At 46.4% G+C, this 27,393-nt stretch overlaps 1 long non-coding RNA gene across 1 annotated transcript in view; it reads right to left on the bottom strand.

The window, feature by feature from the left end:
* The window catches only part of LOC143961271 (uncharacterized), a 152,597-nt gene extending 134,458 nt beyond the window's left edge, over positions 1-18,139 (bottom strand). Inside the window, exon 1 of the long non-coding RNA XR_013270499.1 lies at positions 18,097-18,139. This is a non-coding gene — a long non-coding RNA (uncharacterized LOC143961271). The remainder of the gene's footprint in view (positions 1-18,096) is intronic.
* Positions 18,140-27,393: the final 9,254 nt, after the last annotated feature.

Here is a 27,393-nt window from a genome sequence, read left to right as displayed (position 1 = left end):
CTGCAGCAGTCCTTCATTGGTATAGGGACTGACGTACAGTCTGCTAATCACTAACACACAACCTGCTTGGTCCACAAAAGTTCTTATAAGGACTGGTAACTTGGTATAGGGTGCTACGGTACATAGGCCTGAGTGCGTTACAGTCTGCTGTTCTGTAAGGACCGCTATCGGTCCACAATACATAGGGTTGCCGTGCACTACTGCTGACCGCTGCCCTATACTGCAGCAGTCCTTCAGCGGTATAGGGACTGACGCACAGTCTGCTAAACACTAACACACAACCTGCTTGGTCCACAAAAGTTCTTATAAGGACTGGTAACTTGGTATAGGGTGCTACGGTACATAGGCCTGAGTGCAGTACAGTCTGCTGTTCTGTAAGGACCGCTATCGGTCCACAATACATAGGGTTGCCGTGCACTACTGCTGACCGCTGCCCTATACTGCAGCAGTCCTTCATTGGTATAGGGACTGACGTACAGTCTGCTAATCACTAACACACAACCTGCTTGTTCCACAAAAGTTCTTATAAGGACTGGTAACTTGGTATAGGGTGCTACGGTACATAGGCTTGAGTGCGGTACAGTCTGCTGTTCTGTAAGGACCGCTATCGGTCCACAATAGATAGGGTTGACGTGCACCACTGCTGACCGCTGCCCTATACTGCAGCAGTCCTTCAGCGGTATAGGGACTGACGTACAGTCTGCTAAACACTAATACACAACCTGCTTGGTCCACAAAAGTTCTTATAAGGACTGGTAACTTGGTATAGGGTGCTACGGTACATAGGCTTGAGTGCGGTACAGTCTGCTGTTCTGTAAGGACCGCTATCGGTCCACAATAGATAGGGTTGACGTGCACCACTGCTGACCGCTGCCCTATACTGCAGCAGTCCTTCAGCGGTATAGGGACTGACGTACAGTCTGCTAAACACTAATACACAACCTGCTTGGTCCACAAAAGTTCTTATAAGGACTGGTAACTTGGTATAGGGTGCTACGGTACATAGGCTTGAGTGCGGTACAGTCTGCTGTTCTGTAAGGACCGCTATAGGTCCACAATAGATAGGGTTGACGTGCACCACTGCTGACCGCTCACCTATACTGCAGCAGTCCTTCAGCGGTATAGGGACTAAGAGTTTTGTCACAGGGTCATTTAAAAAATGACATGCAGAGGAAGAGGCAGGCCCTTCCGCAGGGGTGGTAGGGGTAGGGCAGGAGCAACAGGCTTGAGCCAAAGTGGGAAGTTGCAGAAGGTGCGTTCAATTACTTTAAAGGATGCACCAGACTTGGTTGAGTGGCTCGCTCAGCCTTACTCTTCTGCACCCTCCTCATCCTCTCGATCTGCACCCTCTTCTTCACTCTCTGCTATGTGCACCCCCAAAGACACTACCACCAACAACACGACCACCACCACCACCACCACATACCTTCCGCTTGAGTCACTGGAATTATTTTCCGATCCATATCAAGAGGACATTTCTGATGCGCAGCCACTCTTGGTATTGGATCAGGAAGAGGAGGTAGCAACAAGCGCTACTCAGCAGTCTGACGCCAGTACCCAGATCAGCCCAAGGAGGAGGTTGGTCCCCGGTGTTGCTGCCTACTCTACTTATAGCGGTGGGGAAGGTGACGTTGATGATGACGTGTCTAGTGATGTCACGTGGGTGCCCACAAGAGAGGAAGAGGAGGGGAGTTCAGAGGGAGATATGGACCAGCAGATAGGGAGGAGAAGCAGCAATGACTTACATTGCACAGCAGGGACAAAGCAGACTGCAAATGTATCAGGAGCGAGTCATCGACCATGTACGGTCACATCTGGCGCTCCCAGGACACCGGCACATGGCTCCGCAGTGTGGGCTTTTTTTAACGTGTCCGCTGCTGACAATAGCGTTGCCATCTGCAATCTTTGCAGTCAACGCGTTAGTCGCGGTAAGCCCAATACTCACCTAGGGACGACCGCCTTAAGAAGGCACATGAGCAGCCATCACCGAGCCCAGTGGGAGCAACGGAACACACAAAGCCACACTGCAGGCTCTCACCGTCCAGCCTCGTCTTCTACTTCTCCTTCTCCTCTCTCCTCACAATTGTCCTCCACTCCACCTTCCATCACGCCAAGCTCACATTTTTCTGCAAAAAGGCAGGCTTCCGTGGGCCTAATGTTTGAGCGTAAAAAAATGATGACGCCGGATAACCCTCTTGCCCAACGGTTGGCGGCTGGCTTGTCAGAACTCATAGCCCGCCAACTACTGCCATATAAACTGGTGGACTCGGAGGCCTTTCGCAAATTTGTGGCCATTGGAACACCACAATGGAAGGTCCCAGGAAGGAAGTATTTCTCAGAGAAGGGCATCCCAGAGCTATATGGCCATGTTCAGCGGCAAGTGAATGTATCTCTGGCACACAGTGTCGGTGCCAAGATACATCTGACCACAGACACGTGGTCTAGCAAACACGGGCAGGGAAGGTATATCAGTTTTACTGCCCACTGGGTGAACCTTCTGACGGCCGTCAAGCATGTAACCCGTGGCACCCGTGTAGATTTGGTTTTACCGCCACGGATTGCATGCAGGCCTGACTCTTCTTCTCCTCCTCCTACTCCATCCTCCTCCCTCTCCTCCTCAGCTGCCTCCTCCTTTTCCGCTGCTAGCGTCTCTTCCACTGCACCGCCCAAGCTCCCCAGAACCTATTCCACATGCCAGGTGAGACGTTGCCATGCCGTGCTGCGTCTGTTGTGCCTGGAAGCAAAGAGCCACACTGGCCCGGCACTCCTTTCAGCTTTGCGTTCACAGGCAGATGAGTGGCTAACACCGCTCAATTTGACAGTTGGTAAAGTGGTGTGTGACAACGGTGCCAATCTGCTTAGCGCATTGAAACAGGGCAAAATCACGCACGTGCCGTGCATGGCACACGTCTTAAACTTGGTCGTGCAGCGATTCCTTGTCAAATACCCTGGGGTCCAGGACATCTTGCGGCAGGCAAGGAAAATCTCGGCCCATTTCAGAAGATCTTACACGGCCATGGCTCGCCTTGCTGACATTCAGCGGCGACACCATCTGCCGGTCAGACGTCTTATTTGCGATTGCCCGACGCGATGGAACTCAACCTTCTATATGCTTGATAGGCTGCTCCAGCAGAAACGTGCAGTTAACGTCTACCTGTATGAACTCTGCGAAAGAAACGGTTCTGGGGAGCTGGGTTTTTTTTCACCGCGCCAGTGGCTGCTCATGCGCGACACATGCAGACTTCTGCGGCCATTTGAGGAGATCACCAAACTGGTCAGTCGCAGCCATGGCGCCATCAGTGACATGGTACCTTATGCCTTCTTTCTGGAGCGTGCATTGCGTCGTGTCATTGATCAGGCTGTGGAGGAGCAGGAGCGGGAAGATGAGGAAGTCGCAATGCTGGATGAATTCCCAGGGGGGGCTACTCTATCTGAGACAAGTCAACAACAGGAGTCTGATGAGGAGTCAGAGGAGGATGGTGCCGGGGCGGATGAGCAGGAGCAAGAAGAGCATGCTTTAAACCTTTCTGGGATCCCTGTTGTGCGAGGATGGGGAGAGGAGAATGAAGAGGACGACATTATCCTGGATGATGAGCAGGAGCCAGGCCACCACACCGCTTCCACTTTAGTGCAAATGGGGGCCTTCATGCTCCAGTGTTTTAATAGGGACCCCCGTATAAAAAGCATGAGGGTCAAGGACCAGTACTGGGTGGCAACGTACTTAGACCCCCGGTACAAACACAAAATGGCGGAAATGTTACCGCCGTCGCAGAGGGCTGTCAGAATGCAGCACTTCCAGGCCTTGCTTCGAGAAATGCTGCATTCTGCTTTTGCGTGCGCTGGCAGAGGAGCAATTCCCACTCCCAGAGAAGGATTTGCGGGTACCAATCCAACAGCGCCTGCAAGAAGAGGCCGGTTTGAAGATGTGTTGGTGACTTCGGATATGAGGTCATTCTTTCAGCCGACCCATCGACAGGTGTCATCCGGATCCAGCATCAGGGAACGCCTAGACCGTCAGGTGTCCGACTACATTGGGTTAACGGCCGATGTGGACGCTCTGAGGAGTGATGAACCCCTAGACTACTGGGTGGGCAGGCTTGACCTCTGGCCAGAGCTTGCCCAATTTGCAATCGAACTGTTGGCTTGCCCCTCATCCAGTGTCCTGTCCGAAAGGACGTTCAGCGCAGCAGGGGGGATTGTGACCGATAAGCGTACTCGCCTAGCTCACCACAGTGTTAACTACCTCACATTTCTAAAAATGAATGAGGCATGGATCTCGGAGGAATTCAACACATGTGATCAGTAGACCATGTATATGTCTATAAACAATTTTTGGAATCAAGCACACAGACCTTCTTAATTCATTTGGCTCACTTCCCTGACCCAAAAAAGCACACCGTACTATATGCCCCTACCCTCCTCTTTGAAGAGGTTGAGCGGTGTCATATTTCTACTGGGGCTGCTTATTATGAGGGGTTCCCACCATCCCTGTGCTGTGCTGACTTCCTCCTGGGTGTTCTTATTATGAGGGGCTCCCACCATCCCTGTGCTGTGCTGACTTCCTCCTGGGGGTTCTTATTATGAGGGGATCACACCATCCCTGTGCTGTGCTGACTTCCTCCTGGGGCTGCTTACGGTGCTGCTGTCAGCGCTGTATGTCACGGAGCTGCTGTCAGCGCTGTATGTCACGGAGCTGCTGTCAGCGCTGTATGTCACGGAGCTGCTGTCAGCGCTGTATGTCACGGAGCTGCTGTCAGCGCTGTATGTCACGGAGCTGCTGTCAGCGCTGTATGTCACGGAGCTGCTGTCAGCGCTGTATGTCACGGAGCTGCTGTCAGCGCTGTATGTCACGGAGCTGCTGTCAGCGCTGTATGTCACGGAGCTGCTGTCAGCGCTGTATGTCACGGAGCTGCTGTCAGCGCTGTATGTCACGGTGCTGCTGTCAGCGCTGTATGTCACGGAGCTGCTGTCAGCGCTGTATGTCACGGAGCTGCTGTCAGTGCTGTATGTCACGGAGCTGCTGTCAGCGCTGTATGTCACGGAGCTGCTGTCAGCGCTGTATGTCACGGAGCTGCTGTCAGCGCTGTATGTCACGGTGCTGCTGTCAGCGCTGTATGTCACGGAGCTGCTGTCAGCGCTGTATGTCACGGAGCTGCTGTCAGCGCTGTATGTCACGGAGCTGCTGTCAGCGCTGTATGTCACGGAGCTGCTGTCAGCGCTGTATGTCACGGAGCTGCTGTCAGCGCTGTATGTCACGGAGCTGCTGTCAGCGCTGTATGTCACGGAGCTGCTGTCAGCGCTGTATGTCACGGAGCTGCTGTCAGCGCTGTATGTCACGGAGCTGCTGTCAGCGCTGTATGTCACGGAGCTGCTGTCAGCGCTGTATGTCACGGAGCTGCTGTCAGCGCTGTATGTCACGGAGCTGCTGTCAGCGCTGTATGTCACGGTGCTGCTGTCAGCGCTGTATGTCACGGAGCTGCTGTCAGCGCTGTATGTCACGGAGCTGCTGTCAGTGCTGTATGTCACGGAGCTGCTGTCAGCGCTGTATGTCACGGAGCTGCTGTCAGCGCTGTATGTCACGGAGCTGCTGTCAGCGCTGTATGTCACGGTGCTGCTGTCAGCGCTGTATGTCACGGAGCTGCTGTCAGCGCTGTATGTCACGGAGCTGCTGTCAGCGCTGTATGTCACGGAGCTGCTGTCAGCGCTGTATGTCACGGAGCTGCTGTCAGCGCTGTATGTCACGGAGCTGCTGTCAGCGCTGTATGTCACGGTGCTGATGTCAGTGCTCTGTATTACGGTGCTGCTGTCAGTGCTCTGTATCTCCTGCACCCTCTTGTTTGCCTACCCTGGTCCCTGACCTTCCCTCTCCTCCATTGCCTTCATTAGCTCCATAGTCCTGAATTGTCAGAACAATTTCCCAAATAAAAAAAAAATGCTTGTAGTTATCGATCCCAAATTCACCTCATACATGTATTATGCTATTGTCCAGGTGGTGGGACTACGTGCTACCCCCTAATAATTACCCCGTGGCCGCAAATTCGACCTAAAGGTTTGCGAAATTCGCCTCCCATTGAAGTCAATGGAGCCCGCGGCGAACGGTCGTTTTCGCGAACGTTTGTGTCCGTTCGCGTTTCGCGTTCGCGAAACGTCCCGTCGGAAGTTCGTCCATCACTAGTGTCAACTGTACTAATACATGGCTGCAACTTCAACCTACACTTCCCAGGATTCCAGGCACTCTGCATTGAGGTCTATGGGTTCACTGGACTCAGATCTCCCCCTGCTGGCTAAAGGTGGGTTGTGTACAAGATTATCACAAAAGGGGAAAGTAAATAAGAGTAATGTTTCCTTCTCTATAGTCAAAGCCCAATACCTGCCTACATAAACATGGAGCCAGAATGAGTAATTTTTCACCGATGATCAGCAGAAGCTCATCCAGTTAAAAAAAAAAAAAAAAGGTTTTTGCATTGTTTTATCCTCCTGTACAGCTCTGTAATCTAACCTTTGCTTTAACACAAGCTGTACTCTTAAACAAGTTAAAGCAGAACTTCAGTAATTTTTTCATCTATTACATCATCTGCCCTTGTTTTTTAACTTTGGATAGTAAAACTGTCTTTTTTTCTGCCAGTAAATACCTTATACAACTTCCTGTTTCTTGTCTGGAAAAAAGCCTAGGCCAGTGATGGCGAACCTTGGCACCCCAGATGTTTTGAAACTACATTTCCCATGATGCTTCACTACACTGCAGAGTGCATGAGCATCATGGGAAATGTAGTTCCAAAACATCTGGGGTGCCAAGGTTCGCCATCACTGGCCTAGGCTTATGACATCATGCACAGCACTCTCTCTCAAGAGAGAGAGTTTGCCAGGAAGGGGGGGGGGGGTGAGTCATAAGAGGGCCAATGAGAGCTGAAGGTGTGTGTCTGTGTAAAACCAGGAAGAAAACAGACAGCAGCTTCAGCTGCCCACAGTTAAAATGATTGCAGCCAGACTTTGCGGAGAGAGATTTCTGCAGCATATTTGGCAAGTACAGAGTCTCAGTCAGTGGCATCACTAGGGGTGGCTAATGAGGATACAGCCCCGAATCTGGGGCCCATAACCCCGAGTCCAGGGCAAACCCTAACTTAAGAGTCCTAGGCTGCATGACACAGCGCTGTCCTGCACAGCCATGGCACATTCACTGACATCCAGAGAAGGGAGATGAGTGAGAGCAAATCTCCTCCCCTGCTCCGCCAATATCAGAGTCGGAAAGGAACTGTTTCTCACACCATCTCCTGAGCTGGGGAGGCGGCAGATAAGTGCATACCATGGAGGAGGGGGAGGGGGAGAAACTCTGTACTGCCCTTCTTCTGTATACCCAGCCTCTCTATATACCATAGCCTGTCTTCTAAATACTCTAGCCTCTCTGTGGCAGGTGACGTGGCAAGTAGGGCTGCCACTTGCCACCTGTATGGTTTTCTCCCAGACAGTCCAGTTTTTGAATGATGTGTTCGGGTTTACCTTTGCTCCAGACTCGGACACACCCTTCACAAGGACTGCACCGAGTGTGACGAGTGAGACGAGTGAGACAGCAGAGTGTCAGTGTATCAAAGCTTCTCCCCTCCTTCTCCGTTCTGTACACATACAAGGGGGGGCAGGGACATGCTGATATCAGGTCTGTAGAAAGTTTTCATTATGCTCTGTAGATGGAGGAGGTAGGGGGAGAGAGCAGCTGGAAAGGAGGACAAGGTAGAAAAATTATGGAGTGATCGAGGGGTTAGGAGGATACGTACTGGGGGAGGCTTTGGCAAGGGGAAGATTAGGGATGAGCCCGATGTTCGAGTCAAACGTAAGTTCGACTTGAACAGCGGGTGCTCGCCTGTGCGCCAATAGCGAACAATTTGGGGTGTTCGTGGAAAATTCAAAAAAAAAAGTGCTAATTTTAAAAGGCTTATATGCATGGTATTGTCATAAAAAGTGTTTGGGGACCTGGGTCCTGCCCCAGGGGACATGTATCAATTTTTTCGGAAGCAGTGATTTTAATAATGCTTAAAGTGAAAAATAAAAGTGAAACATTCCTTTAAATTTTGTGGGGGATGTCTATAATATGACTGTAAATTGGCACATGTTTCCCATGTTTAGAACAGTCCTAGAGCAAAATTACATTTCTAAAAGGAAAAAAAAAGTAATTTAAAAGTACTCACGGCTATAATGAATGGTCGGTCCCGGCAATACACATAAAAGTCATTGAAAAAAAAATGGCATGGAATTCCCCCACAGTCCATTACCTTCAGGTCTGGTATGAATATTAAAAGGGAACCCCGAAGCAAAAAAATAATGGGGTGGGGGTCCCAAATCCATACCAGACCTCTGATCTGGTACGGATTTTAAGGGGAACCCCCGCACAAAATGTAAATTACCAAAATGTAAAAAAAAAAAAAAAAAATAAAAGAATATAATAATAATGGCATGGAGGTTCCCCCAAAAATCCTTACCAGACCCTTATCCGAGCACGCAACCTGGCAGGCCGCAGGAAAAGAGAAGGAGGGGACTAGAGAGCGTCCCCCCTCCTGAACCATACCAGGCTACTTGCCCTCAACATGGGGAGGGTGCTTTGGGGTACCCCTTGTTGATGGGGACAAGGGCCTCATCCCCACAACCCTTGCCCGGTAGTTGTGGGGGTCTGCAGGTGGGGGGCTTATCGAAATCTGGAAGCCCCCTTTAACAAGGGGACCCCCAGATCCCAGCCTCCCCCTGTGTGAAATGGTAATGAGTACAAATGTACCCCTACCATTTCACAAAAAAAAGTGAAAATGTTACAAATGACATGACACGGCTTGGGACAAGTCTTTTATTAAAAATTAAAAAAAAAAAAAACTGTCCCACAAAGTCGTCTTCTTCTCTAGCTCCTCCGATGGACCAAAAAAGCAAAAATAAAATAAAATAAAAAAGCGACCGACCTGCCTCCATGGGAGGCACCCGCCGTAATGACCATCCTCTCAGGTGACAGATCTTTCATAACAGAGGGCAGAGCCACACGGTGATGTTGCTGGGTGACCCCGCCCTTCTGACGCACAGGGACATCCCTAAGGCTTTCCCATAGCGTCAGAGAGGGGCAGGGTACATGTCCCCTGGGGCAGGACCCAGGTCCCCAAACACTTTTTATGACAATAACTTGCATATAAGCCTTTAAAGTGGGTGTATCGTTTTTTTTTAAGTTTTACTTACAGGTAAGCCTATAATAAGGCTTACCTGTAGGTAAAATTTATATATCCTAAACCTATATGGTTTAGGAGATATTTACATTTAATGCAGCCGCTGACATCTTGCGGTGCATGTGCATTTAAGACCCGTCTCAAGAACTGCCAGACCTTGCCGGGAAAAAGACGCTGCATACTAGCTCGTTATGCCTTTGCCTTGCAGGTTTTTTTTGTTTTGTTTTTTAAAGGTGCGGGTTTACTCATGCTTTAAAATTAGCACTTTTGATTTTTCATGTTCGTGTCCCATAGACTTTAACGGTGTTTGCGTGTTTAAACAAATTTTTTGCCTGTTCGCATTTTCTGCTGTGAACTGATGCGGGGAGTGTTCGGCTCATCCCTAGGGAATATATGCTAGAAGTGTGGATTGGATTTGAAATCTGGCAACTTCTCCTTGCATCTCTCTTCCTTCCCCAAGAACTCCTCCAGCACATATTCTACACCCCCCTACCCCTCTCCCTTGCATTGACCATCTTCTCTCACAAATCACCCCCCCAGCACATATCTGACCCCCCCCCCCCTAAAGTGCTCACAGCAGTCTGCATACGATGGGCACAGAGGCTGCATGATAAGCACAGCGACTGTATAAGCGCAGAGGCTGCATATGATGGGCACAGAGGCTGTATAAGTGCAGAGGCTGCATATGATGGGAACACAGGCTGCATATGATGGGAACACAGGCTGCATATGATGGGAACACAGGCTGCATATGATGGGAACACAGGCTGCATATGATGGGAACACAGGCTGCATATGATGTTTTTGTTTCAGAATTTTTCAGTTTACGCCCCCCCAAAAGAAAAAAATTGGGAGCACCAGCCACCACTGCCCCCCAATCACATATATAACTCTCCCCACCCCCCTGCTAGCACTAGCCCTCTCCCTAGGACACATCTGACCCCTGCATTCCGTGCAGAACACTCGGAACACTCACAATTCAGCCACGCGCATTTTTTGCTGCGGCGAGCTATGCGCCACATTACTACTCTCTTTCAGGACTCCAAAAGCGTCCCAGGTTACAATCTTATAGTGTATGCCTCCCCAAAAAAAAAATGGCGCCGCTAAAGTGACAAGCTGCATCTTGTGGCAAGTAATGTGATAAGCTCTCTGGGGACCCTGATGTAAGGAGACTTATAATTATATATAATCTGGACTTCTGGGAGTGAACATATGCATTACATAACTAGCCCTGCTGAAAAAAAGTGCTTTCATGAATACAGACTGCTTTTAAAATAATTAAATAGATAAATGCATAATGGTTGTACTGTTCGACATTACAGCATGACCCATAACATAATGTGTAGTACACCTGTCACAATATCCACACACAAACACATACTCGCACTTCGCCATATGTCGTGAGGTCTTTCCTAGCTTTATAAATATACACATGGTTCCAGGTAAGGCACAAGGGAGACACTGCTTTAAATAACTTATTCAAAGCCCTGCAACCCCATAGATCCACCTCACTCCTAATGCATAGAAATAAGTCATTTCACAGAGTACATTCAGACAATCTCTATAATACACACAGTAGCAAAATACTAAATAATTAAAAAGACATGAATCATAATTGGATAATAATTCATAGGCATCCTCTACATCCATAAATAAATCAACATCTGCCACTTTCAAATAGGTTAAACCTGATTTCAAAGCTATAGAGAGCACTTAAGGAACTGTAAAGATACGTTCTAAGCACAAACTTGCTCTTTAATCTTAAACAGCTGTGGAACTTTACAATAAATTCTATTTATTGTAATAAAACAAATGGGGGAGTTTGGGGGATTACTGTGCAAAGGAACACGCTGCCTTAAGGTAACAGGCCTTGGAGGGACTCCAGAATGGAATAAAAAGTAACAAACAAGAAGAATTTTGTGTTCTATAACAAGTTGCTGAGGAACATTCATCTCTACATACAGTAATGCTTAATCCCCTTGATAATTTCCGCTAATGCTTAATATCCATCCTCCCACTGAATTATCATCCGGAACATGATAAATGGGGATGTGAGGTTCCAAGTATCATACATGGGAAGCTTCCATTCCCACTGAATCAGGACGGACGAGCACCATGCGCCTGCCTCCAGCAGCAATTCAACAGTTAACTGCTCATACATATCCATGTGTTTTCAGATGTTCATGACAGAGGCAGACAGAATGTACTGCCAAATTGTATTTCACCTCCTTTGCTCCTGTGATTTACAGAGACAGTTTTCATAGAGAATAAACAGCTTTTTTTCTTCAATAAGAAATGGGTTAAGCAAGATACTTGATACTATGAAACCTATTACAGGTACAATGCAGTCCTACAAGCCTGAAAAAAAAAAAAAAAACAGCATTAATCATGGCTGACCCCAGGTGTGCACCTACATATACTACTGATAGAGAATCTGTCTTGACGGAAACATGGTAGCTACATTGCCGATTCGTTTCTGAAGCTGTAACCTCTGTGGGGGAGGACGATATGCACATGCTTGTTCCAGGTCAGCTCCCCACCAAGAAGCGACACGAGGATAATGAGGACAACCCTGAAACAAGTTGGTAATGGAAGATTAGCTAAATTCTAATTGGTCTTTTAACCTCTTCAGCTCCAGAAGGTTTTAACACCCCTTCATGACCAGGCCATTTTTTGTGATACGGCAATGCGTTACTTTAACCACTTAAGGACCGCCGCATGTAAATGTACGTCGGCACAATGGCACCGACAGGCACAAGCACGTACAACATAAACCAAAAAAGTCATTGGCGCACAAATGAATATTCCTTTTGTTGAGAGTAGTTGTCCATATGGCAAGATACTCGTTATTTAAAATGATGTCCTATAGTTCGTGTCAATGTGCAGCTGTTTAACCACTTTGGACTTAGTGGGATAATATACGAAAAACAAACAACAAAATACATGTACGTGCTTGCCTTCCAGCGGGTGGGGGGTCCGATCGGACCCCCTCCCGCTGGCTGCGGCATTCCGTTTCGCTTCAGGAGCGATCCGGGATGAGGGGATGGCCGTTGGTTTCTGGCCATCCCCTCTCGATCGGTCCTGGCGAATGAGAAGCTTCCCCCGCCTGTGTAGTGTAAACACAGGCAGGGAGGAAGTGATGTCATTCTCCTCGGGGCAGTCTTTTTGACCGGACTGTGAGGAGAACAGAGAAAGTAAGTGCACCAACACTACACTGACATGTAGGTACACATAGGCACACAAATCACCCCCCTACCCCCCCAATAAAGGTTTAACCCCCGATTGCCCCTAGAGTTTAACCCCCTTTTGCCAGTGTCACTAAGCGATCGTTTTTCTGATCGCTGCATTAGTGTCACTGCCGCTAGGTAGCTAGTTATTTTTTTAGGTTCACCGCCAGGTTTTTATAACGCTAGGTACCCCATATACTACCCAATAAAGGTTTTAACCCCTTGATTGCCCCTAGTTAACCCTTTTACTCCCTTTTGCTAGTGTCACTAAGCAATCGTTTTTTTGATCGCTGCATTAGTGTCACTGGTGCCGCTAGGTAGCTAGTTATTTTTATGTTCACCGCCAGGTTTTTATAGCATTAGGTACCCCCATATACTACCTAATAAAGATTTTAACCCCCTGATTGCCCCTAGAGTTAACCCTTTCACCAGCGATCACCGTATAAGTGCCACTGGTGACGCTGGTTAGCCAGTTAGTTATTTAGGTTCCCCGTCAGGTTTTTATATAGCATCAGGGACCCCCATATACTACCTAATAAAGATTTTAACCCCCTGATTGCCCCTAGTTAACCCTTTCACCAGTGATCACCGTATAAGTGTTACGGGTGACTCTGGTTAGTTAGTTTGCTTTTTATAGCATCAGGGCACCCACCATTCATTACCCAATAAAGGTTTAACCCCAATTAGGTTTTAGGGTCAGGGTCTGCGTCGCCCCAGGCAGCGCTAGGTTAGTGCTAGTACCGCTAACACCCACACGCAAAGCATACACCTCCTGTAGTGGTAAAGAATCTGAACAGATCAATATCTGATCTGATCAGATCTATACTAGCGTCCCCAGCAGTTTTGGGGTTCCAAAAAAAAAAACACATTGTTAGCGGGATCAGCCCAGATACCTGCTAGCACCTGCGTTTTGCCCCTCTGCCCAGCCCACCCAAGTGCAGTATCAATCGATCACTGTCACTTACAAAACACTAAACACATAACTGCAGCGTTTGCAGAATCAGGCCTGATCCCTGCGATCGCTAACAGTTTTTTTTGGTAGCGTTTTATATTTAAATCCTGAAGGCAGTGCTTGGTTTTCGGGGTCCCGTAAGCGGCTAGGCTCCCAAAAAGTCCCCCACATGTGGTATCCCCATACTCGGGAGAAGCAGCAGAATTTTGGGGTGTAATTTCACTTATGCCCATAGCATGTGTGAGCAATATATATTATTTAGTGACAACTTTGTGCAAAAAAAAAAAAAAGTTGTAATATTCCTGCAACTTGTGGCAAAATATAAAATATTTCATGGACTCAACATGCCTCTCAGTAAATAGATTGGGGTGTCTACTTTCCAAAATGGGGTCATTTGGGGGGGGGGGTTTGTGCTATTTTGGCATTTTATGGCCTTCGAAACTGTGATAGGTAGTGAGGAGTGAAATCAAAAATTTGCACCCTTAGAAATCCTGAAGGCAGTGATTGGTTTTCGGGGTGCCGTAAGCGGCTAGACTCCCAAAAAGTCCCACATATGTGGTATCCCCGTACTCAGGAGAAGCAGCAGAATATATTTTGGGGTGCAATTCCACATATAACTATGGCATGTGTGAGCAATATATCATTTAGTGACAACTTTTAGTAAAAATTTTTTGTGTCATTATTCAATCACTTGGGACAAAAAAAAATATTGAATGGGCTCAACATGCCCCTCAGCAATTTCCTTGGGGTGTCTACTTTCCAAAATGTGGTCATTTGGGGGGGATTTGTACTGCCCTGCCATTTTAGCACCTCAAGAAAGTCATAAATTAAAAGCTGTGTAAATTCCAGAAAATGTACTCTAGTTTGTAGATGCTATAACTTTTGCGCAAACCAATAAATATACGCATTTTTTTTTTACTAAAGACATGTGGCTGAATACATTTTGGCCTAAATGTATGACTAAAATTTAGTTCATTCGATTTTTCTTATAACAAAAAGTAGAAAATATATATATATTTTTTTTTTTTAATTTTCTGTCTTTTTCCTTTTATATCGTAAAAAATAAATATCGCAGAGGCAATCAAATACCATCAAAAGAAAGCTCTATTTGTGGGAAGAAAAGGACGCAAATTTCGTTTGGGTACAACATTGCATGACCGCGCAATTACCAGTTAAAGCAGTGCGAAATCGTAAAAAGACCTCTGGTCCTTAGGCTGACAATTGGTCCGGGGCTGAAGTGGTTAACTGACAAATGCACAATCGTGCGACGCTGTACCCAAATAAAATTGATGTTTTCTTTTTCCCAGAAATAGAGCTTTTTTTTCGGTGGTATTTTAGCAGCTCTGCAGTTTTTATTTTTTACGCTACTTTTTGGACTTTTCCGGCGAACTAGGTCCCGCGCACAAACCGCCGGACTATGGCGGGACTCTGCCGGACTTTTGAAATGAACGGACTTGCCCACACACTGAGAAAAGTCCGTTCATTTTGAACACGGCTCCAGGTAGATGGGACTAGCAAAAGAAGTTTAATGTCGCCGCCATCATCAGCGAGCTTGACACCTCACTGGCCCCATCACCTGGTATGGACTTAAAGGGGAAGCCTTACGCCAAAAAAAGTCTTTACACTTTTTTTCACCAGGTGAATGGGTAGGGGTACATGGTACCCCAATACTCATTCACATAGGGTGGGCGGCCAGTAATCTGAGGGCCCCCTTATTAAAGGGGGCTCCCGGATTCCGATAAGCCCCCCACCCGCAGACCCCGACAACCAACGGCCAGGGTTGTCGGGAAGAGGCCCTTGTCCTCATCAACATGGGGACAAAGAGCTTTGAGGTGGGTGGGACACGGGGCCCCCCTACCCCAAAGCAATCCCCCATGTTGAGGGCACGTGGCCTGGTACGGCTCAGAAGGGGGGGGGGCGCTCGCTCGTCCCCACCCCCTTTCCTGACCGGCCGGGCTACGACCTCGGATAAGGGTCTGATATGAACTTTGGGGGGACCCCCACGCTGTTTTTTTGGCGTAGGGCTTCCCCTTTAAGTCCATACCAGGTGACGGGGCCAACGAGGTGTCAATTTCGCCGATGTAGGCGGCGACATTGACCTCCTTTGCTAGTCCCGTCTAATTGGAGCCGCGTTCAAAATGAACTGACTTTTCTCCATGTGTGGGCAAGTCCGTTCATTTCAAAAGTCCGGTGGACCCAGAATATTAGGGGATCTGCAGACAACAGAGCAACATGGAACAGAGGTATGATCTATGTTGGGATTGATCATTCCATTCTAGTGAAAAGAAAGTTGGAGTTCACCTTTAAAAAAATATTATGAAAAAATAAACAAACTGTAAACTATTGATTGTAATGCCAAGCTGCAAGTGGGGGTGTGGAAGTAAATGGGAGTGAAGGAGCATTATACTTTGGGAATGGGGAGGTGACCTGCAAGGGGGAGTGAAGGAGTTTACAAGGCACTCCCTCACGGTACTTGCTTCAGTTACTCACTGTGGTCCCTGGTAATAAGGCGGCTAGTCCCTTACTGTTGACAGCTTCCCCTCTACCCCCGACCAAGACAGGTTCTCCGACTGATAGAACTGATCACTATTGGTTGGACTGCAAGCCGCAGTGCCAACCCTGCGCTGCTCTCCTGCTTCTGGATAGGCCCTCAGACAGCCTAGCAGCCAGCTGTACCTGGGATAGACCCAATCTCTGGCCTAGCAGCCTGGGCAATACACACGTCCATCCAGACAGCAGTCCAGGTGGCACAGAACATAGATCACCTGACTCCACCCGGATATATAGCTTCCCCCAGCAGGCCAAGGGATTCAAGAAAGCCCCTGCCCATTGGCTGAGATACCCCACATACCCATAACCTGGCCTTGGGTTGCCCTTCTCATATCTGGTACCACCAATTACCCGGCCACATAGTGGTGGAAGAAGAGAAAAGTGCAGCAAGGCCAAACTTAGGGAGAAATCAATAGATCTCCATCAACCAGGATAACTACTGGCAAGTAAATATGTGAGGAGCTCCCTGCCTAAACTACAGGGTGCTACACCTTTATGCTACAGTAGACAGAACTTAGCAATAGAACATTGTACGGACCAAAAATGGTTCAACGCTATGCGTTATAAAGTAAACCCAAAACTATACAACAGTAATATGGGGAGTGTATAAGGCAAAATAGCCAAGCAGACTACCTGTTCTCTACTTAAAAAGAAGAAGTTCACCTTTGGAAGGAAAAAAAAAGTGCATTTATAAATTTTTTTCTAAAAGGAGCCTGCAAAGCATTGCACCTGCGATCAGCAGATCATGGGTGCAATGCCAAGCCTCAGATACGGGCAGTTACTTGAGAGCAGGAAGATTGGCATTTGTCACCTGCATATACACACAGAAAGTCCCTTCACAGTGCTGTATGTATCTGAGGGTGGACTATGAGTGGGGCTGCTGGTCAGGCAGGCACAACAGGGATAAGATGGATCATGAGGATGCGGACCAGTCACCAACCTGTTCAACACGCTGTGCCTGCATTCCTATTCCTATGTCTCGCAATAGCTCACTCACAGGTTTTCTGCAAGTGAGGTATTGAGCAATAGGATCAGCACAGCACAGTGACAGCTCACCCACTCCGAGCCACAAACTCCCAGCCAGGTGGCAAGTCTAGCCGCCCACACCAGTGATGGGCAACGATAACAACTTGAAGACTGCATGCAACAGATGCGCCGCTGCTAACAGTATTACTGGTGTACCATTCCACCCCAGTACTGCCAGTAGCCTCCCTCCAATGACCCTGATGGGGCCCTATGTGCACCTGGGTTGGGATGAGCTCAGGCGTGTTCGCATGGAACACGTGCAGAGCCCGCCAGGAAGTCGGTGCTGCGCTAATCACAGGCAGTGAGACATTGCCCCGATGCGCGGCTGCAGAGATCGGGCAATGTCTCACTGCCTGTGATTAGTGCAGCGCCACGCCGACTTCCTGGCGGGCTCTGCATGTGGTCAATGCGAACACGCCTGAGCTCATCCCTACACCTGGGCTGTGCCCACTTGATAAGACGGTCCTGGCGACCATAGATAAAACGGTTAGGGTGCTTAAGAAAATGGTGGCGCTATAGCACATCCAAGCAACCCCAGGCAATGCCACTGCATTAATAGGAAAAAAAATAAAAATACTTCCCATAAACAAGATTTGAGGTAAAACATTTAGAATGAAACTTAAAACTGCCCTTAACGACAGCTGCACACATACCTTAAGGCTGGGTTCACACTGCTGCGGCTACGAGAACCAGATGTGATTTGCACCGCACTGCAGTGCAAATCACATCCGATCTCTGTGTGATGCGAGTTCAGCCATACAGATAGTATGGCTGAATTTGCATCGCACCCACCCCAAACTCGCACAGGACCCTTTTTTACTGTGATTTGCAAACTGATCTGGGGGTGTCATTAACATTTCACTGACACTCCCAGCAGTTCGCATAGGGCAGTGTAAACTGCCACCGGGAGGCATGCGATGCGGGAACCCGCCGCGGATTCGCGGCGTTCCCGCATCGCTGCAGTGTGAACCCAGCCTAAGGGACAAACTTTTGTTGGAGTGTAGGTAGAAGGTTAGGATCTGAGCATGCAGTCTCTTAAAGCTGGTGTGAACTACCTAAAAGTATTCATATGTGGCCTTAATTAACCAATACTGAGAATAGGATCATAGCAATCCAGATTATATGGTCAATAAACTAAAAAAAAAATTACCTCAAATTGTAGTGAGAAATGCAGGTATTGAGGCGAAACAGGGTAATCCAGCTTGCACCAAAAAAAAAAAAATGTCTGAAGGTTTTAACCAGTGCAATTAAGAAAGCCTGATGCCTGTGGAAGAGACACACACAGGTGGGAGCTGATTACAATTCAGAAAACTCACCTAAAAGACCTCATACACACTATTTTTTGCAAGTTCACACCAATGCAGTCAGTTTCAGTTTCTGCACCGGAAAGTAACTGGAACTGACTACACTGGTGTGAACTAGAGCCATTGGAATACATGGAAAAGACTGTGCATGCATTTTTAGGGCCGGTTCACACCACAAAAAATGCAGCACGCTCTACTTTTTTTTCTGCACCAGAAACTGACTGCACTGGTGTGAACTAGAGCCATTGGACTACATGGAAAAAACACTGTGCATGCATTTTTAGTGTAGAAAAAAAGCGCACTGAACTGTATCTGGTGTGAACTAGCACTAAGGCTGGATTCACACCTATGCATTTTTTGTGCTTTTTGCATTTTGCAGATTTGCACTACAGAACGTGTTTCATAGGAAACCATGTTACATGGACTGTAGTGCAAATCTGTAAAATGCAAAAGCACTAAAACTACATAGGTGGGAATCCAGCCTTAAGGTGACCAGTGCATAAGAAGCTATAGGAAAATTCTATTTTGTTGCAACGTCTTATATCATTGCATACAAGATCTGTCATTATTATTCATTACTGCTAGTCTATACATTTAACCAGTTGCCGACCGCCGCACGATGATGTATGTCGGCAGAATGGCACAGGCAGGCATATGGGCCTACCTGTACATCCCTGCCTCACCAGCGGGATCAGGGGGCGCCCCCCAGTGGCTGCGGCGGTCGGAATCCATTCAGGAGCGGTCCGTGCTGAGGGGGAGGCCATTGATTCATGGCCACCCCCTCACAATCGCTCCTGACGAATGGAAAGCTTCCTGTGCTCCTGTAATGTAAACAGGACCAGCAGAAGTGATGTAATCTCTCCTTGTGTCTGTCTTTTCGTTCCGGAGCTGAGGAGAGAAGACATCAATGTGAGTTGCATCAACACTACACTGTATGTAGATCACCCCCCTGCACCCCCTGTCACAGTGACACCAATAGCAGTTTTTTTTTTCTGATTACTGCATTAGTGTCATTTGTGACTGTTATAAGGGCAGTTCGTTTTAGGCCCCTTTAGGTCTAGGGTACCCCCCTAACCCCCCTCCAATAAAGGTTTAACCCCTTGATCACCCCCCGTCACCAGTGTCACTAAGCGATCGTTTTTCTGATCGCTGTATTAGTGTATTACTGTATTAGTGTCACAGGTGACGCTAGTTAGGCAGGTAAGTATTTAGGTTCGCCCTTAGCTTTTTATAGCCTCAGGTACCCCCATATACTACCTAATAAAGGTTTTAACCCCATGATTGCCCCCTAGTTAACCCTTTCACCAGTGATCACTGTATAACTGTTACGGTGATGCTGGTTAGTTCGTTTTTTTTATAGCCCACCGGTATAAACCCACCGTTTATTACCTAATACAGGTTTAACCCCCTGATTGCCCGGCGAGTGAAATAACTTAGGTTTTAAGGTCAGATAGGGTCTGCATCGCCCCAGGCAGCCCAGGCCACCCTAGTGCAGTATTGATCGATCACTGTCACTTACAAAACACTAAACGCATAACTGCAGTGCTCGCAGAGTCAGGCCTGATCCCTGCGATCGCTAACAGTTTTTTTGTTAGTGTTTTGATACAGTCGCTGACAGCCTAGGTACTTTTTTACCTGTGAGTCTCACTAGTGTACCACTAAATTTAGAGCCCAAAATGGCGAATCGAAGGTACACTAGTGAAGAGGCCTACACGTTTCTGAGCATGACAAATAGTGAAGAGGAAGTCACTCATCTGTCAGATTCAGGCTCAGAATACGATCCTGTAGACGACAGCGGCTCCATGACAGATGGCTCTGACGACGGAGTTGTGGTCCCTGCCAAGGTCAGGCGTACCAGACCCCAATCTTCTTCTTCGGTCGTTGAGGAACCGCAGGACTCTCGTATGGAGCAGAGAAGTACTAGCGCCGCTATTCCTTCTGGTGAACTGGCAAGCACCAGAAGCCTAGTACACCCTGGTCATATATCCAGCACTGCAGTAACACTTGGTGACATGGCGAGTCCCATAAGTGCAGTTCAAGCTGGTGAGGTGGCAAGCACAAGTAGTTTCCCGCTGCCACCAAGAAGACAAAGACAGGCCCGTGGAGCCCATAGTGCCCTTCCTGCAGAATTTACCAGTCCTAATTGGTAGCCCACCACTTCTGCAGCACCCGTACTTCCCCCATTCACTGGCCAACACGGCATTCAGGTGGAAACAGTTGATTTTACGTCACTTGATTTTTATTTTCTGTTTTTCACCGAAGATCTCTATAGATATATTGTGGACCAAAGCAATTTGTACACTGGTCAACACATCACCACTATTCCCCAGTCCTCCCTTGCCAGAGATTGGAAAACAATTACGGTTTTTCGAATTTAAGACCTTTCTGGGCATTTCCCTCCTCATGGGCATAACCAAAAAGAGTGAGTTGCGGTCATATTGGTCCACTGACCCATTTCACCATATGCCCGTGTTCTCTGCCTCCATGGCCATGGCACGATACGAGCAGATCTTGTGGCTCATGCACTTCAATAACAATGAACTCTGTCGTCCTCGTGGAGACCCTGGATACGATCGGCTCTACAAAATTCAGCCCCTCATAAACCACTTCAACCAACGTTTGGCAGACTTGTTTACTCCCCATTAAGTTGTCTGCATTGATGAGTCCCTGATTAAGTTTTCTGGCCGCTTGTCATTCAAACAGTACCTTCCCAGCAAGTGTGCCAGATACGGGGTCAAGATGTATAAGCTCTGTGACAGGGCCACAGGCTATACATGTAGTTTTATGGTTTACAAGGGAAGAGATAGTCACGTAGAGCCGACAAACTGCCCTGACTACATAGGAAGCGCTGGCAAGATTGTGTGGGACTTGGTGCCACCCTTATTCGGAAAGGGGTACCAATTGTATATAGACAATTATTACACGAGCGTGCCACTTTTTAATCACTTGTTTGATAAACAGATTGGAGCATGTGGCACCGTGCGATCTAATCGCCGGGGCCTTCCCCAGCGGCTTGTAGATTCCCGTCTTAGGCTGGAGGAGAGAGCCTGCTTGAAGTGTAATAACTTGCTTGCTATGAAGTGGAGGGATAATAAGAATGTTTTCGTTCTTACCTCCCTTCATGCAGACACAACGGTCCAAATTCCTACGGTGACTGGAGTTGTGGAGAAACCCCTCTGTGTCCACGAATATAACCGAATATGGGAGGGGTGGACCTCAACCAGCAGTTGTTGGCGCCGTACCTAGTTGCCCGTAAGGCCAGACGCTGGTACAAAAAAGTGTCTGTTTATTTATTTGAATTGGCTTTGTTGAATGCTCATGTGCTATACAGAGCTTCAGGACGGACTGGATCCTTCCTTAAATTCCAGGAAGAGATCGTCAGAGCCCTTCTGTTTCCAGATGGTGCTCCACCTCACCTTCCCCAACCAAATGCAGTAAGCCGGCTGCATGAGAGGCATTTTCCTTATGTTCTCCCGAGTTCCCCTACCCAACGAGCCCCCCAAAGATAATGTAGTGTCTGTAGAAAGCGCGGATATAGGCATGACACCCGTTATTATTGTCCCTGGTTTCCTGACAATCCTGGTATTTGCATTGGTGAATGTTTTGAGCGCTACCATACACTAGTTGAGTTTTAGCTTAGGGTACAGCATTGCACAGACTAGGCACACTTTACAACCGTTACAGTTAAAAAAAAGGAAAAAAAATAAAAAATACACAAAAAAAACAAAAATAGTTGTTGTTTTATTGTTCTCGCTCTCTCTCTCTATTCTCTCTCTATTGTTCTGCTCTTTTTTTACTGTATTCTATTCTGCAATGTTTTATTGTTGTTATTATGTTTTATCATGTTTGCTTTTCAGGTATGTCATTTTTTTATACTTTACGGTTGTCGTGTTTTTTTTGGTTTTGTTTTTTTCTAATAAAATTCTTTATTTTCTTCATAGATTTCACAATACAGTTCATTACAATCTTACAATATCTTTAATAGTACATCCTAAATAATTCTATCTATATAAATATCCTGTAATATCTTTAATTTGCTCATTAAGTTAATGTGATTTCTCCTTTTCTACTTTTACCCCCATCTAGTTTATCATCTCCCCCCCGACCAAAAAAAAAAGGGTGGGGACAAGGGGAATAGGGGTTAATACCGCCCCCCCCCCCCACCAACCTCTCCCCCCTTCTCCTCTCCAACCCCAACTCTCAGTTCTCAAATTCGGACTCATTCTACCAGAATGATACCTCTGGGTTTAGGTATCGTTCTTTTCAGCCAGCGGTTGGCAAAGTTGTTACTAAATTATATATTGCTCAAACATGCCACGGGCAAATACATTCTGTTGCTTCTCCTGAGTATGGGGATACCACGTGTGAGACTTTTTGGGAGCCTAGCCGCGTACGGGACCCCGAAAACCAAGCACCACCAAGCTATTTGCTGAGAGGTATGGTGAGTATTTTGCAGCTCTCGCTGTTTGTCACAAAGTTTTGAAAATGTCTTAATTTTCAAAAACAAACAAGAGCTGAAAAATATTTACCATGCCTCTCGCCGAATAGCTTAGGGTGTCTACTTTCCAAAAAGGGGTCATTTGGGGGGGTTTGTGCCATATTGACATTTTATGGCCTTCGAACCGGTGATAGGTAGTGAGGAGTGGAATCAAAAATTTAAACCCTTAGCCCTTGTACACACGGTCGGACATTCGGATTTTGTCCAACGGATTTTGTCCGAAACTGGTGTTGCATAAATATGGTCGGACAAAGTTGTCAGAAAATCCGATCATTGGTAATGTGATGACGTTATTTCGTTACGACGGGACTATGTTCAGGCTAGTAGCCAATAGCTTTGGTCTAGGAATTTGATCTGAGCATGCGTGGCACTTTGTCCGATCAGAATTCTCTACAAACGATCGGACAAAGTCCGATCGGATCATGTTGTCGGAAAATTTTTATATCCAGCTCTCGAACTTTGTTGGCCGGACATTCCGATGGAAAAATTCTGATGAAGCTCACACACGGTCGGATTATCCGACAACGCGGTCCGATCGGACATTTTCCGTCGGAATGTCCGACCGTGTGTACAAGGGCTTAGAAATCCTGAAGGCGGTGATTGGTTTTCGGGTCCTGTATGTGGCTAGGTTCCCAAAAAGTCCCACACATGTGGTATCTCCGTACTTGGGAGAAGCAGCAGAATGTATTTTGGGGTGTAATTCCACATATGCCCATGGCATGTTTGAGCAATATATCATTTAGTGACAACTCTTTGTAAAAAAAAAATTATTTTTATTATTCAATCACTTGGGACAAAAAAATAAAATATTCAATGGGCTCAACATGCCTCTTAGCAATTTCCTTGGGGTGTCTACTTTCCAAAATGAGGGCATGGGGGGACGGGGGGGGTTGTACTGCCCTGCCATTTTAGCACCTCAAGAAATGTGATAGGCAGTCATAAACTAAAAGCTGCGTAAATTCCAGAAAATGTACCCTAGTTTATAGACGCTATAACTTTTGCGTAAACCAATAAATATACGCTTATTCACTTTTTTTTACCGAAGATGTGGCTGAATACATTTTGGCCTAAATGTATGACTAAAATTGAGTTTATTGGATTTTTCTTATAACAAAATTAGAAAATATCAATTTTTTTTTCAACATTTTCGGTCTTTTTTTGTTTTATATCGCAAAAAATAAAAATCGCAGAGGCAATCAAATACCATCAAAAGAAAGCTCTATTGGTGGGGAAAAAAAAGGACGTTTGGGTACAATATTGCATGACCGCGCAATTACCAGTTAAAGCGGTGCAGTGCCAAATTGTAAAAAGCCCTCTGGTCTTTGACTTTGTCTATTGGGTTTTTTAGAGTGCTTTCTACAGAACTGGCAAGTGCTAACACCACAGCCGGTGGTGTGAAACCATGTTCTCCCTTGCTTCTCTGATACAAAGTTACTTGATGAAAGAACATCACCAAGAGTGCCAGCACGCCGGCTAGAAAACCTACAGCCATGATCGAATCACAGCTTGTCAAATCTTTGTTCAATGCTAAATCAGATAGATGTTTACATATAATACTTCTGACCTGGAGAAGTCTAAATGGACTCTTAAAAAAGAATGAAATGTTTAAATAGCACATATAGAGTAAATACTTGAAATTTGTCATAATTATACCTTTAAGCGTATGAACTAGGAGAGAAAGGCTTAACCTGAGCCAGCCAAGTCTCCACTGCTTTGCACCCAGACCCAGCTATGCTGCAGGTCGGTGACCTTGCTTTGCTGTTAGGAAGGGTTGTCTAGATCAAAAGACAGGCTTGACATTTGCAAATATTTGCTGAAAAAAAGGGATTACATCTATTTATGTTTACAATGCGCTACCTATGGTAGTTAATCCTTTTACTGTGCAGGAACAACAACTTATGCCGCGTACACACGGTCAGAGAATCCGTCGGAATGCGTCTTATCAGACCGTGTCGTCAGATAATCAGACTATGTGTGGTATGCATCGGACTGATTCCGTCCGAATCTCCGTCCGACCCAATTTTCCAACATGTTGGAAATATTTCCCGACCAACTGGGCCGGACGGACGTAATCCGATAATGTGTAGAGAATTTTGATCGGACCAAGTGCCACGCACGCTCAGATCAAATTCCTACATCAAAGCTATTGGCTACTAGCCTGAATCTAGTCCCATCGTAACGAAATTACGTCATCACGTTCTGAAAGATCGGATTTTTCGACAACTTAGTCCGACCGTGTGTATGCAACAGTTTCGGACACAATCCGTCAGACTAAATCTGACGGACAAAATCCGACGGATTTGGTTGTGGAAATCTCTGACCATGTGTACAGGGGCTTAGACATCATTATAAATAGATTGGTCCAAGTTGGCAGTGAAGTCAAGATCTGCATAAGAGTCCATGGATCCAGCTTCTTTATAACTTAAATCAGCAATGGCAGTTGCTATTTTTATGCTCACAGATTACCCACAGACATCCTGAAAAAAAGATACTTCATAGGGAAACTTGAATATATCATGATTTGCAAGCTGGTTGTCCAGAAATTGCTGGTGTAAGTGAGTCATCTAGTGTTCAGATTGAGATTTGCAAGTCTCAATACCAGCAGTTTTATGTCTCTATATACCTTCACATTTTCTTTAATTTACATTTGGGACTACAAGTCTTGCCCTTGCTTGTTTTTCCCCTTAAATCCTTTATGAAGATCTACAAAAGTCAGAGACAATGTTTCTGAATTTGCATTCTAAATTTTATTTTCATTTTAGTGCCAAGGTAAAATCGTCACAATAATTCCTTATAGCGGAACTAAATTCTCTCAAACAACATTAAATATTTTTAATCCTTAAGCTGCTAGCATTAAATAAATAGATAGGAAGATATATTATATATACTTGCTTTAATTTTTTCTTTTACATTTCTTCAGTTGCTTCCTGGTCTAGGCCAAAATATTCTCATACATCCCAGGAGTTTTCATTGGCATTTTTTTTTTCTTTCATCTGGAGGAGGGGCTTTTTTCAGCTAAGCACACCCTCCTTCCTGCATTCCTGAGCTAAGGGCAGATAGATTGCAGGAAGTAAATGCTACATGAATCACCTGCCCTTTCTCAAGATGACTGCAGCTAGAAATGTTGGGGGGGGGGGGGGTTTCAAAGTGATTTTTAAGCAAAATAAAGCATGGAGACATGGATGAATTGGGCAAGTTTGCTTTGAATATTGAAAATGAATTACCCTGCAGCACCTGCACCCCTATTCCTCTTCTTTTGCACATCTACTCTCAGGTATGCCCATCTACTATCCAGAGAAGTCTGGCCAGAAGTGATCCCCATGGAAAAACTACATCCAAAAAACCATACCTCCGACGTGAAAACAATGCTAAGCGATTCAACTATACACCAAAACATAGGAACTGGGGTGCAGGAAAATCGCAGCAGGTGCTCTGGACTGATGAGATGAATCAAAAGTTGAAATATTTGGTTGTAGCAAGAGGTAGTTTATTCACTGAAGAGCTGGAGAGCAGTACAATAATGAGTGGCAGGCAATAATGAAGCATGATGGAGGTTCCTTGCAAGTTTGGAGCTGCATTTCTGCAATGGATTTAGAGAGGTGACCAGGATCAATGGTGTGCTCAATGCTGAGAAATACAGGCAGACACCTATCCATCATGCCATACCATCAGGGAGTGTGATTGGCCCCTAATTTATTCTGCAACAGGCCTACAACAGGACTACGACCCCAAACAGGATACATAATGATTACAATTTTGCAGTAATGGTGCCTCACTTCCTGACGCTTTTTCCTTAGCCCATGGGGTGCCCCTTGCTTGTCTTAGGGGGGTTTTGGTGGTGAAGGGCTTTCTCCCCTGATCTGGGTTTGTGTCAGATTGGAACTTGGCCTTCGTGAATAAGGTAGGGGATATTATTATTTTTAAATTTGTATTTTGATGTATATTTATAATGGTCATGCACTATCTTGTATATAATACAATATAATATTTTTTTTTATACTTTTTACAATTGTTTAGATCTTATATTCCTTATAGTCCTCCTGAAGAAGCAGGTTTATCTTGTGAAACGTGTAGAGGCATATAATAAATGTGTATGAGGACTCCCTATATACTGTACACTGTGAAAAGCTATAGCATATGTGATATGGGTAACCTCTAGCAAGGTCTGACACAACTCAAAGGGGTTCTTAACACAATTTAATCTTTATTTCAGTGAAACTAACTACTTCTGGCCCGTAGCAGCGGGTATACACGGATGTTGCCTGCACCTACAAGCATCATCCTAGTATGAAATGTTTCAGCCGGCCATTCCGTTTGTAGCAGAAGTGATTAGAGTGGCTAAACATCCATTCAATCAATTCTGTGGGTGGCGAAAGAGGGTTCGACCCCCACCCACTGCAGCCTCCGCGTATGGCAGAGCCTGGGAGCAATGCGGTCAGCGGCGATGGTTGCACAGAAAATTAACGTTGTTCCTCTCTCTGTGACTTCGGAAACAGGGAGCTACGAGTATGTTGTCACTTCTGGTTTCGCCTGTTTGTTTCTCGGGGCGTTATTGGCCAGGATAGCAGCCAATCAGACCGATCTGTGTCTGATCGGCTGCAATGGAGGCCAGAGGAGAGAACTCTCCATAAAGAGGACCTGTCAC

The sequence above is a fragment of the Lithobates pipiens genome, unplaced genomic scaffold, assembly GCF_037356315.1.
Source record: "Lithobates pipiens isolate NorthernLeopardFrog02 unplaced genomic scaffold, aLitPip1_a1.2 Scaffold_1, whole genome shotgun sequence".
In the NCBI taxonomy this organism is placed as follows: Eukaryota; Metazoa; Chordata; class Amphibia; order Anura; family Ranidae; genus Lithobates; species Lithobates pipiens.
This window is presented reverse-complemented; position numbering and strand designations above follow the sequence as displayed.